The sequence below is a fragment of the Amblyomma americanum genome, chromosome 11 (genome assembly GCF_052857255.1).
Source record: "Amblyomma americanum isolate KBUSLIRL-KWMA chromosome 11, ASM5285725v1, whole genome shotgun sequence".
In the NCBI taxonomy this organism is placed as follows: Eukaryota; Metazoa; Arthropoda; class Arachnida; order Ixodida; family Ixodidae; genus Amblyomma; species Amblyomma americanum.
The window spans coordinates 112,755,880-112,768,328 of NC_135507.1; the positions used below are offsets into that span (position 1 = coordinate 112,755,880).

At 47.1% G+C, this 12,449-nt stretch overlaps 1 protein-coding gene across 7 annotated transcripts in view; it reads right to left on the reverse strand.

Annotated features, from left to right (window-relative positions):
• LOC144111045 (receptor-type tyrosine-protein phosphatase mu-like) overlaps positions 1-12,449 on the reverse strand; it is a 392,283-nt gene that overhangs the window by 277,299 nt on the left and 102,535 nt on the right. The window contains exon 3 of one of the 7 annotated variants that reach the window (XM_077644147.1): positions 12,098-12,388. The exons of the other annotated variants lie outside the window; for them this stretch is intronic. The gene's annotated coding sequence lies outside the window, so the exon portion shown is untranslated. The remainder of the gene's footprint in view (positions 1-12,097; positions 12,389-12,449) is intronic. 7 annotated transcript variants of the gene reach the window in all.

The following is a 12,449-nucleotide window of genomic DNA, read 5'->3' on the forward strand; positions in this document are numbered from 1 at the left end:
AGCTCGTACTACGCTCAGACCACGCAGCGAGTTCGTTTTGTAGCCCCATTCCCTGTGGGGGGGCGTTAAAGTCACCGAGTGCGATAAGCTGATGCGAAACAGATAGCTGATCTGCCTCTTGAAGTATGTCAGAGAAATCGGCCTTGGTTGCTCGTGGGGGGTGATACACGTTCAGAACGAAGGTGCTCTTGCGGCCCCTCTTGTTGGGAATGACCTCGATCATGTTGTAGTTGATCTCCTGTTCTCTCAAGGAGTCTTCGACCACCGTGATGTCCTTAGAAACAAGGGTGGCAACTTTTGGCGAGCTCGCGTTGTGGACTGTGTAATATCCTGGGAGAGTCGGCGCCGGGTCGGCTCCTACCTCTTGCAGGCAGATTATATCGGGTCGAATGGGGGTGACATTGATGTATTGTTTCAAGAGGCTTTGTTTTCTCCTGAAACTTCGGCAATTCCATTGCCAGATCTCTAGGCGGTCAGGAGTGACCGATTTAGAGAGCGGAGCCATCCTGGTGGCTGGTAAAGCTCCTGACAGATTCGTTGTCGCTACTCATAGCGACCGCCGCGGTTGCGGATCGGTATGTTTTTGCTAGAGGGTTGTCAGAGCTGGTAACACGTTTTCTGCTAGGGGCTTTGGTGTTTATCAGTTCTTGTAGAGTAAAAAATTGGGCGTCATGTGCGTCCAGGCGCGCGCCTATTTGTGCGATTTGGGCTGAGAGCTGGGAGGTGAATGTTGTGAGAAGGGAGTTTATGTTGTTCATAATGTTATTCAAGAGACGTCCCTCTATTTCTTCATGTGTTGTGGAGGGGGGTGGTTGTCGGTTGGCGAGGCGTGGGAGTGGGTGTCGCCACTGGTGGTAGCAGTGGTTTGGGGGAAGTCTCAACGTCCCGGGGCGCAGCAGGTAGGGTAGGTTGAACGTGGGGGGTGGTGAGAGGAGTGCACTTGCGGGCTAGCTCCGCTACCTAGGATCGTAGCTTGTCGAGAGTGTGTGCCATTTTTGCGCAGTCTGAGCATTTGGGTGGAGTGGGTGTGTTTGAATGAACCGTGGGAGAGTTCTTAACGAGCTCTGCCCAGCTCACCTTTTTGTCCGTGGTCTTGGCTTGCCCCTGGTGTGGCCGGCTAAGTTCCTTTTTTTGCTTGGGTGCAGGGGGAGGAAGGGTTGACCGGTTGGTGGAGACGAATCTCGATCTGCTCATACTGCTGCAGCTTTGGCTGGATGACTCGTCGTCCGTGCTGAACCAGCGCGGCGTCCGAGGTCGGGCCTGGTTGTCTTTCCTGGACCGGTGTTGTTCCTTGATGGGTGGGGTGGAGGATCGGAGGGATGGTGGCTTTTGCTTGAGTGGTTTGAACAGATTGGGGCACTCCTTGCTGCCGGTTTCGTGAGTTCCTCCGCACAGAGCACACTTCGGCAGGCACTGATGTCCGTCAGGAGGATTTTGGGCCCCGCATTTCCTGCAGGCCGCCAGGTCTGGTGTGGGGCACACATCGGAGCGATGACCCGGCTGCATGCACACATAGCAGAATTGTCGTGCTGGGCGGTACAGATGGCAACGAAACTCCGTGCTCTTGAAGTACACAACTTTGGGGGTGGTCGGGCCGTTGAAAGTGATCAGCATTGACGATGTTTTGCCCATGCGTCGTACGTCGAGTACGGTGGTCCCGCGTGAGCGGATGTATAGGCCCGTCTGAAGAGCTTCCGGTGTCACGTGGTCCGGAATTCCGTGGATTACGCCCCGTCTGTCGTGCTCTGTGAAAGGTATGTAGGCGTTCACGTCATGAGTGAGGTGTCCAAGGGACAGTGTCTTGATTTGTCGAAGTTCGTTGGCAACTTCTGCGTGCGGAGTGCTCGCTACGAGGATATTTGATCCGTAGTGGGGGCGGAGGAGGTACCTTCCTTCCACCTGCTGCGGTTCTGGACAGGCGTTGCTTACTGCTTGGGCAAGATCGAGATTTGAGACGTTCTTTAAAGCGAGTCCTCGGCGAGGTCGAATCACGATTTTGATGTCCGTTTGCAGTAGAGGCGGGAGGCGGACTCGAAGGCCGCGTTTCTTTGGCGTAGGATATTTCTGATTTGGTGGGGGGTCCTGGGAGTCGGTGCTGCCCTGCACTTGGCTGTTGGTTTTAGTCCGGGCTGCTTTGCGAAGCTTCCTATCTTGATGTCTGCTCAAGGCTATCTTCCAGCCGCTGGGCCGAGGGGTAGTAGGCGGTGGCGAGGCCGGGGACAAACTGGTCGTCGGACCGTTTTCCGTTCGGTCTTGAGAGTCGGTTAAGTCCATGTCGGAATCCAAGCCTTCATTTGTTGTGGGTAGCAGGGACGCCTCCTAGCTCATTTTCAGCGCCGCGCAGCGTGGCGCGGGGCGAGGCATTGGCTGGAGGACCGCCCTTGTTGTGCTAGGCACAACGCGAGGCCTAGCGTTCCGCGCCTGGCTCGGAGCGTTAGAGTCTTTTTCGAGCAAAAGTGGTCGGAATTGCACAGAAAATGGTGGAAACGGGTGCCGAACACCTTCACTGACCGATTATGGGTGGTATCAGTCCATTTCAGGTCGAAAATTCGCCGTCCCGAGTAAAAATCCACGGAGCCGAGGTGAAGTGCGTCCGCTCACGGCGTTCATTCGTTGGTCCTCTCGCGCTTTGAGGTACGTGGTGGTGGTTAGAGAGAGATATGGGCTGCATGCATTAGCGCTGACAACGTTGTGGCAGACACGCGGCGCTGCAGCAATTGGTCGCAGAGTTGCGCCGCGATCAACCATTAACTGCCACCTGCCAGGGTGGCAGGGCGGCCGTGCTGCCTATCCAGTGAGTGCAGAGTCACTGGAAGCTTTTACAGTGACTCTAAATGTGCGGAAGGCACTCAGCGTTACAGACGCCAAGGCGCGTCTACTTCCCCGATACACCACAGCTTTCGCTCTCTATCCAGGTTCAGCATTAGCTAACCCGCAGCTAATTTTTATTGTAAGGGAAAGTGCAAAAAGAATTGAGAGGAAATGGAATTCGAATTAAATATCTGCCCACGGCCTGTCCACTCTTTGTAGCGGGTGTGCAAATTAATGTAGGGGTGTGCAAATTAATGAAATGTTAGATTACCGAATCAAATATCCTCCTGTCCGACTGGCTGAACGCCGAATATTACGCAGCCAAAATTGTCGGAAAAAAATGTATGCGATCTCAAGTTTTCGAATAACAGATAAGAAGTTCCGCTCGTGCTCGCCGTAGATTTCTGCTGCCGTAGTTGGCGCTGCCGATGGTTCAAATCTTGCTCGCGGCTAAAATATGGCATTATTTTTCTCTCGCTCGATGCCACTCGGACCGAAAGTTTCGCTACTCTCGGATAAGTGTGGCGCTGCGTTAGACTTTCGGTTCGCGGCAGTTTCAGGACTACGTTCGCCTTAGCCTGCCGACAACTGCAGCTAAGCGCATCTCAGGTTTGAAGCTCTATCCGAGGCCAGTACGAGCGCCCATGAAAAAGCGCGCCTGAAAATGCGACCCAGTAGTCACCTTTCGCCCCGTTGTACTGCGTGTTTACGAGACACGCCCGCTGGCGATGTACTAGAACAGCTGCGCTTTAGGAAGAGAGCGAGGCTGTTTTTTTTCCCTCTCGAGCGCCCACTGCCGGAAAGCCAACAAGATTGTTTATGGGGGTTTAACGTCCCAAAGCGACTCAGGCTATGAGGGTTAGTGACTGCGACATTGCAACTAGCGTGGAAAGCACAAGGACAGAGGCAAAAGGAACAGACGAGACAGCACGCTAGACAGCACACACACACACACACACACACACACACACACACACACACACACACACACACACACACACACACACACACACACACACGCACACACACACACACACACACACACACACACACACACACGCACACACGCACACACGCACACGGAAAGAAGGAGAGGAGTCACCACGGACTCTGGACATGAACTGGTTGTTCATTACACAAAAAGTAGGTCTCTATATATATTACCCCGCACTGGTAACTCTAGCGCACGAATACGCTTTGGGAACAGGATCATTGGGACAAGGTAGCAAATAGGCATTTTCAGTGTCAAGCTGGCCACATTCCGCAGCGCTCCCAAGTAGGTTCAGCGCCCGCCTCAATGCGAAATATGCGGCAGTTGATTTCCCAACGCTACCAATGGGTGCATGATTGTTCCTGTCCGGGTGCTCGGCTTCTGTGAGGTGAAACATGCTTGGACAAGGGATACTCGGCCCCACATCCGCCGTGAACTGCGCAGCCATCCAGCCGACCTGACTTATACATGGCTTGCACGTGACGTCACATCCGCCTGCTCGTTGACCCGGCGACCATGCTTGTGACCCAGTCGCTCAGTCTTCGTTCAGTGCTGTGCTGCCGCGGATGCTTTCAAATTCGTGGCACCGGCACCGTTCGCAGCTCTTCTTCATCCGATTTGTGTCTGCTATGGCGCCGCATGAACCTTTAAACGCGGGTTATTACTCTGAACTCATCGGCAGTATTCGCCTTCGTTACGAAGACAAGTTGAAACTGTGCGATGATATCGATCCATACACGCCGCGGCCCGGAGTGGACACAAGTGCCGATGTGAGTGGCTTCCCCGAGATTTCGCACGGCGACATCGTCACGTATCTTGTGTTTTCCGCGAACTTTGTGACTTTGGAAAACATGAAAGCGTACAAAGCTTTGGAGTCCCACAAATATTTTACAAGCGGCTGGGTGAAGCACCTTTCTGCCAAGGAATTCCAGGACGGCAAAGTTGTCCTGCTCGGCGAGGTAAGCATTACGAATCCATTTGATGATTGCAAACCTTGTTAATCTGTATGAGCAAAGCTGTGACGAATGGTCCGTACGCCGTTTGCGCTAAGCGCTCTGTGCGGCGCATCTGAAGCGCGATATTCGGTTATGTATGTACGCGAGCACGTGAAGCGCCCGCAAAGCGTGTGAAAGGAGGCGGAAAAACCTTATCGGTTCCAAAAAACAAACAGAAAAACGGAACTTGAGGTCAAATCTAGGTGATCAGAATACTTTGCTTCGTGATGACCTCGGTGGCTCGCTCGAGGAGCCGGTGTTGAACAGCCAAGTCCGAGCTGGGCAGCGCAGTTTCCCACAGATTAAAAGAACCGAGTTGCAGCTCCCATTATGTGCCTTTGTTTTTATTTTGCACAGTCTGAATGGCATTGCAAATGAGCAGGTTCAGACAGACAAGTTCGTGCACCGCAACTCTGAAAAAAAAAACGGCTCAAATGTTTTGTTCTAAGACGACATCCCTAGGCAAAGTGCAACTGAACCGCAGCAATTTTGAAACGATAGGTCAGTAAAGCCGACGTTTTTTCTCGTTGTCTTCGCAGGTGAATAACTCACAGAGGCTGGGGCACAAACCTCTCCAAGTGTGGATTTTGTGCAAGAAGGATGGCGCTGTGATCACTGCGCACTGCACATGTATGGCTGGAGCAGGGGAAGCATGCTCCCATGTTGGAGCCTGTTTGTTTGCAGTTGAGACCGGCATCAAAATGATGAAGTCAAGAAGTTGCACCCAGAAGGATAATATGTGGCTGCCCGCTTATGTCGAAAAAGTACAATATAAGCGACTCAAGGACACAAACTTCACATCATCTAAAGGGAAAAAGCGGCAGCTTGATAGCAATTCTTTTGAGGCAGGTCCAGTCAAGGAGCGGGCTCATGTCCCGCCACTTTCAGAGCAGGAGCGTACCAAGCTTTACGGCTCAATTCAGGATGCCGGCATTGTTCCTTCAATTTTTTCAGTCCTCGCCGGATATGATGGACACTTTCAAAATCCTGTACCGATGCATGATGCCCGTTTGAGAAACCTCTACTCCGAAGAAATGTTGGCGCATGATTTGGATGTTTTGGTTAAGAAAGCCAATGATGTCATGCCATCAATAATTATAAGTGAAGAGACCGTAAAGGACGTTGAAGCTTTGACAAGGCCACAAAGCAGCTCGTCTAATTGGTTTTTGTACCGAGCGGGCAGGGTGACTGCTTCTGTAATGAAAAGGGTGTGCCACACAAGCATTGATAACCCTAGCATATCACTGCTAAAACTGATATGCTATCCTGAAAAGCAGTCGCTGAAGACGCCTGCCATCACATGGGGAGTGAAAAATGAGCCCCGTGCCTTCAGGGCATACCAAACCAGGGAAGCCGAGAAGCACGACATGTTCAAGTGCTCCAAGTCGGGGCTGCACCTGAGTACAAGATATCCGTTTGTTGGAGCAACACCAGACGGTCTTGTTTGTTGCGCATGGTGTGGGAAGGGTGTTGTTGAACTTAAGTGCCCATTTTCGCTCAGGGAAGTGAAGGACGTTACAGAGATGGCTACTGCAGGTTCCTGCCTGGAAACTGTCAATGGTGTAGTCCAGCTACGGCGACAACACGGATATTTCTACCAAGTGCAGACACAAATGGCTGTATGTGATGTTCAGTGGTGCGACTTCGTGGTGTGGACACCTAATTTGTTGCACGTGGAGAGAATACAGAAAGACAGGCACTTTTGTGAGGAAATTCTGGCTGCTGGAAGAAAATTCTTCATTCATGCAATCCTGCCCGAGCTTTTCAGCACCTACTTCACCAGGCAGCATGCTGGTCCAGTGGTAAACTCTCCCAGTGATGTCTACTGTTTTTGCCGTGGACCAGAAACTGGAAAGATGGTTGCTTGCGACAACGCATCCTGCCACTACAAATGGTTCCACTTTTCATGCGTGGCACTCAAGCGAGCACCAAAAACTACACTGTGGGTTTTGTCCAGAGTGCAAAGGACCCAAAGGCTAAGCAACCTGTAACACAACTTGGACAGCTGCCTCATGTTTCAACCTTGGAAGTGCGTCATGAGGCTGGAACACACGTGGCCCATATGGGACACGCTGAAATCTGGCGTTGAGAAATGACAATGCCGTCAGCAGATTGTGAGTTTGCTTTATTCAGACATGCAGGAGCAGGACTCACAATCACTTATCCACTGAGGCCGAAGCCTGCTGTCCAGTGCTTTATTCAGACATGCTGAAGCAGGATTCACAATCACTCATCCACTGAGGCTGAAGCCTGCTGTCCAGTGGCGTCCTTTGGTGCAGCAGCAATTGATGCACACAAGTTAGATAGCACACAACACACAGTTACAATTTTGTCGAGTGGTGCGACTTCATCTCCTGGCCGGCACACAACGTAATCGATTGGCACGACAGACTTCAGAAAAATAAACTTATTCCTAATGAGTCCAATTACTCTTTCCACGTGTATTCGCACGTTTGCGAGCTTTCTTGTGCTCTGCACATCTTCTGCTGAAAGTTGTTTCTTTCCCCTGGTAAACGCTGGCACGTGAAGCTTTGCACAGTAGAAACCAACGCTTCCGCTGATGTTAAAACCCCTGTCCGCGAGTACAACGTCTCCAGGCACCAAGTTGTCCAAAAACCCACAGTGTTCGGTGGTATGTTTGTCACTTGCCCTGCCTCCCCAACCTTCGGATATATATGTAACAACACCTTGTGGAGCAATCCCAATCAGGAACTTGGCTGTATTGCTACCTTTATACTGGGACCATGTTTCACATCTTGGAAGATACGATGATGGCCTTTCTATCTTGATTTCGAAGCAATCGATGATGACTGCTACATTCGCACCAAACGAGTCGTAGAATGCCTGTGGCATTGTCTTCTGCAAAGCATCTCGTGTGGGCCAGATTATTTCATCTTTAAGTCTGCAATACGCCACGTGCAGCCACTTGTCGAAAATTCGCGATACTGTAGCCTCTGAAATATTGAACCGAAATGCAAGGTCACCGTTTTGCAGATTTACTTTTAGCTTCATCATGAACAGAACAAATTCTTGAAATTTTGTGAGCTTATTGTTGACATTGTGTGAAATGAAGCTTGCTAGTGCTTCGAACACAGCAAATAAAGCAGCAAAGTTTGGCATCCCAGTGTACAGTCGCACCTTTGCTTCACAAATTTTCAGTGAGTCTTCAGTCACCTCGAGCTGCTCTTTCTCTTTCTGCAATGTGTACAGATGTTCATTCAGCACTACAGAATGCTGCTCCAGTGCCTGTATGTCTTGCATGGTCATGTCGGTTTGAACAGCGATTCCTGTATAAAAAAAAAGTTTATAAGCTCGTAAACTAGAGTGGCAGCCAGCGAAACTGCATGCTGGCTAGGCATCACAAGCACTAGGTAAGCGGACCGACGCACCAAAGGCCTTGGAATGCATCGTAAACAAAAACAAATGACCATTTTTATTTATTTCATTTATAAATACTGCGGTCTTGAACAACAAGACCATCGCAGGTGGGTACATAATTTGTGTAACACCAAAGGACAAAAAAAAGGAAATACAGCAGACAAGGCGACACAGCAACGAAATTAGTACATCACACTGTACTGTATCGTTTCACAACCTCAGAATATATATACTGCAGTCATAGAGCCAAGCATATAATTAAGTAAATCTCAACAAATTACTCATAAACCGAACATTCAAAATTTCGTCACTTGTTGCAGCAGCGCCTCAAAATGGGACAAATTATTCTCTTCGACTATATGACCAGCAAGGTTGTTCCATTCGGTAATAGTTCTAGGAAAATAGGAATATTTGTAGCAGTTCGTTCTTGTGGATAAAGGTTTTACGGAAAGAGAATGTCTCAGGCGTGTTGCATAACCACTAGAGTAACTAACAATTTTCGAGATGTCAATGTTGTATTGCCCATGAATTAACTGGAAAAAGAATTTCAAACGACAGATACGGTTTCTATCAGTAACGGATGGTAAGCCACTCTTTTTAATAAGATTAGTGATAGAAGTGCGACCATAGGAATTATAAATAAATCTTACTGCTTTCTTTTCAATCCTTTCTAATTTGTTAATGTTAATCATGGTATATGGGTCCCAGATCATTACGGCATATTCTAAGATTGGCCGCACGATAGTGTTATACGCAAGGAAACGTGTTTCAAGAGTAGCGAACCGTAGTGCACGCCTCAAGAAGAATATTTTGCGCAGAGCATTTGCCGAGATGGTATCAATATGTTTGTTCCAGGAAAGATTATTGGAAATCCATAGGCCGAGATATTTGTAGCATGTTACCTCTGAGAGTGCACTATCGGAAGTACCATACTGGTAGAGAAGAGGATTCCTTTTAAGCGTTATTTTCATATATACTGTTTTATCAAAATTTATCACCATTTGCCACCTATCACACCAGCGCATTACCTTCCGAAAGTCGATATTTAGCCTGATTTGATCTTCACTTGAGTTAATTCGTTCATAGAGGACACAATCATCGGCATATAACTTAACATTAACAGAGAGATCTTGGACGATATCATTAATATAAATAATAAACAAAAGCGGTACAAGCACAGATCCTTGAGGAACTCCCGATTCAACTGGAATGCAATGTGAGAGGGCACCATTTAGTGTAACAAACTGGCGCCTGTTTGTCAGGTAAGCCTTAATCCAGGTTATTAGTTTATCGTTTTTTATTACAGAACTCAATTTATATATTAGCTTGTTATGAGAAACCGTATCAAAGGCCTTGCGGAAATCTAAAAATATTACGTCAGTTTGTTTTCCTTCGTTTATGGCTTCTGCAAAATCATGAATTGTTTGTATTAGCTGTGTACATGTCGAATATCCTTTCCTGAAACCATGTTGAGCTTTCGATATTACGTTATGTTCTTCAAGAAAGGTAGATAAATGTTTATGAATAATGTGCTCAAGTATCTTACACGCTGTGGAAGTAAGTGAAATAGGGCGATAGTTTTGCACCTGTGTTTTGTCACCAGTTTTAAGTAAAGGTTTAACTCTGGCAACTCGCCAGTCATCGGGTAGGGCGCCTTCCTCTATAGACCTTCTAAAAATGACACATAAATACTTGGAGCACCATTGCGCGTAGTGCTTCAGAAAGGCATTTGGGATGTCGTCTGGGCCAAACGATTTCTTAACATCAAGAGTTAGAAGTAAATTGAACACTCCATTTTCAGATATGGCAACATCAGGTATAGGGGGTAAAGACAGACTGAAAGATGGGAGATGACCATTGTCTGCAGTAAAAACAGTTTTAAAGTGGTTATTAAAGGCTACACAGGCTGCATTATCATCGCGAATACATTTTCCATCTATTACAAACATGTCGGCACTGCGGAAACTCGGGGTAATCGTCCTCCAGAATTTTTCAGGAGATTTTTTAATAAATGATGGGAGTTGGACACCAAAATATCTTTCTTTGTCAAGTAAAGTCTGATCTTTTAATTGTTGTGACACCTCCTCAATAACACGGACTATGGAAGGGGTGGCTGATCTCACTCGCTTTTTAAGACGTTTTAGTCGACGTTGCAAGTGCAGCGTCTCTCTGCTGATCCAAGGGTTGCGGCTACAAGACTGCTTAGATATCTTCGGCACGAAACACCGGATACATTCATGAACCATGTTCTTGAAGATGAACCACAAGTCATTAATACTGCAAGGATTCGTTTGGAAATCGTCATAACGAAGGTCAAGAATGTCAATGATGGACTCATTATCTGCTCGTGAAAAATTTGGAAAGGAATGAAGAGCATCTTCATGCATTAAAGAAACATCATTTAGTGACAATAAAACTGCCTTATTATCTGATATACTAGCAGCAACATCACAAGAGATGTTTTCCGTAATGTTGCCACTTAAAAAGAAGAAATCTAGGATGGACATCGAACCGTGCTGTATTCTTGTAGGCTCAGTTACAACTTGCAGCAGATCAAAGTTTAAGGCAAGGTCTAGCATTTCGTTTTCCATCAAATTACAGGACTGTGAAGAAAAAGTGCACCAATCAATATTCGGGAAATTGAAATCACCAGTCATAATTATTGTGTCTCCCGGTTTTACATGACACTGGATATACTCTTTTAAATGGTGCAAGACAGGGACAGGAGAGTTAGGGGGCCTGTAAATGGCGCCTAGTAAATACTTGATGTTATCAGCATAAACTTTGCAGAATATGCCCTCGACTCCAGTGACATCAGGTAATCTTATAAGTTGTAGAGATGCTTTGTATAGTATCGCAACTCCCCCACCTCTTCTGTCACGATCTTTTCTAAAGACCTGGTAGTTATTTGGAACAAATTCACTGTCATATATATCTTCACTTAACCACGTCTCAGTTAGCACTACTACATCAGGGTCATGCGTAAGTAAAAGACCTTCCAACTCAACGAATTTATTAACAACACTGCGACAGTTAGTATTTAAAACTCGAAAACAACCTTTTTTAGTTTTGTTCTGTCAGGTGTGCTTAGTAATCCTGTAACGCTTGTTTTCAGTTTTGTCCCAGGCAAATAAAGTCCCGTTCACACTTAATTTATCGAAGAATAACTTGACCTTCGCACCGTTCGACCCTTCCTCTGCAGAGCTTTCCCATAGTTTTTGCCTTATCTGACGAACGCCAAGAGAAAAATCCTCTGAAATCGATATTTCAGGGCCCTTGAGTTTGGGACAGGCTTTCATTATCGATACTTTTTCACGGTAGTCTATAAAAATCTCACAATTACTGGACGATCACCATATTTCTTCTTTCCCAGCCTATGACAGCGTTCAATTGCACTAATGGTTAAATCAAGCTTTTCAAGAAACACACTCTCTTTTATCTTCTTGATAAGATCATCAAATGTTTCAGTGCTCTCTTCTTTAACGCCATAAATAATAAGATTATTCCTTCGACTCCAGTTTTTTAACTCATCAACCTTATTCAAGAGGCTGGAAACATTTTGTTCTAGTTCAGCTATGGTTGATTTCAGGCCATTTACCTCTGTCTTCAATGTACCAAGAGAAGCCATTTGAGTTTCTATGCCACTTAATCTTTCATGTAAGCTAGCTACATTTTTTGCAAGTTTTTCTTGTCTAGTGAGTACATTGTTGATTGATGCAGTTATGTTATGTTGCCCCAAGAGAAGTTGTTGCAATATTTCCTGGTCTGTAGGCCCCGGATTCGACTCATTGTCACCACAGATCAAAAGGCTTATTTTGAAAGAAACAGCAGATACAACATTTTGTAAGCCAAGTGGGCATGGCAGCAGCAATACAAAACTGTCATCACTGCGAAAACACTTATTTCGAGAATAATCACTAACCTGCACGATAAAGCAGAACTGATTGAGCATCATGTCCGATGTGCTGCTGCCTAGCCCACTGGTTGAGATGGCCGGGGGACAACTTCTTATATCTGCAGGTATGTCCACGTGACTTGACGTCACCGATGGGGTGGCAGAAGTTGAAACGAAGAAAGGCTGGACGATCTCGATGACGGGGCAACGGCTGGCTCGTGCGAATGACTTGATGTCTGGTTGATACGGAAAAGCAGCAGTAAATCCTTCTTCAGCGCAACCAAGGGAAGGCTGAACTTGAAGGAAGAGCGCCAAGGCCTGCACGATAAAGCAGAACTGATTGAGCATCATGTCCGATGTGCTGCTGCCTAGCCATGCA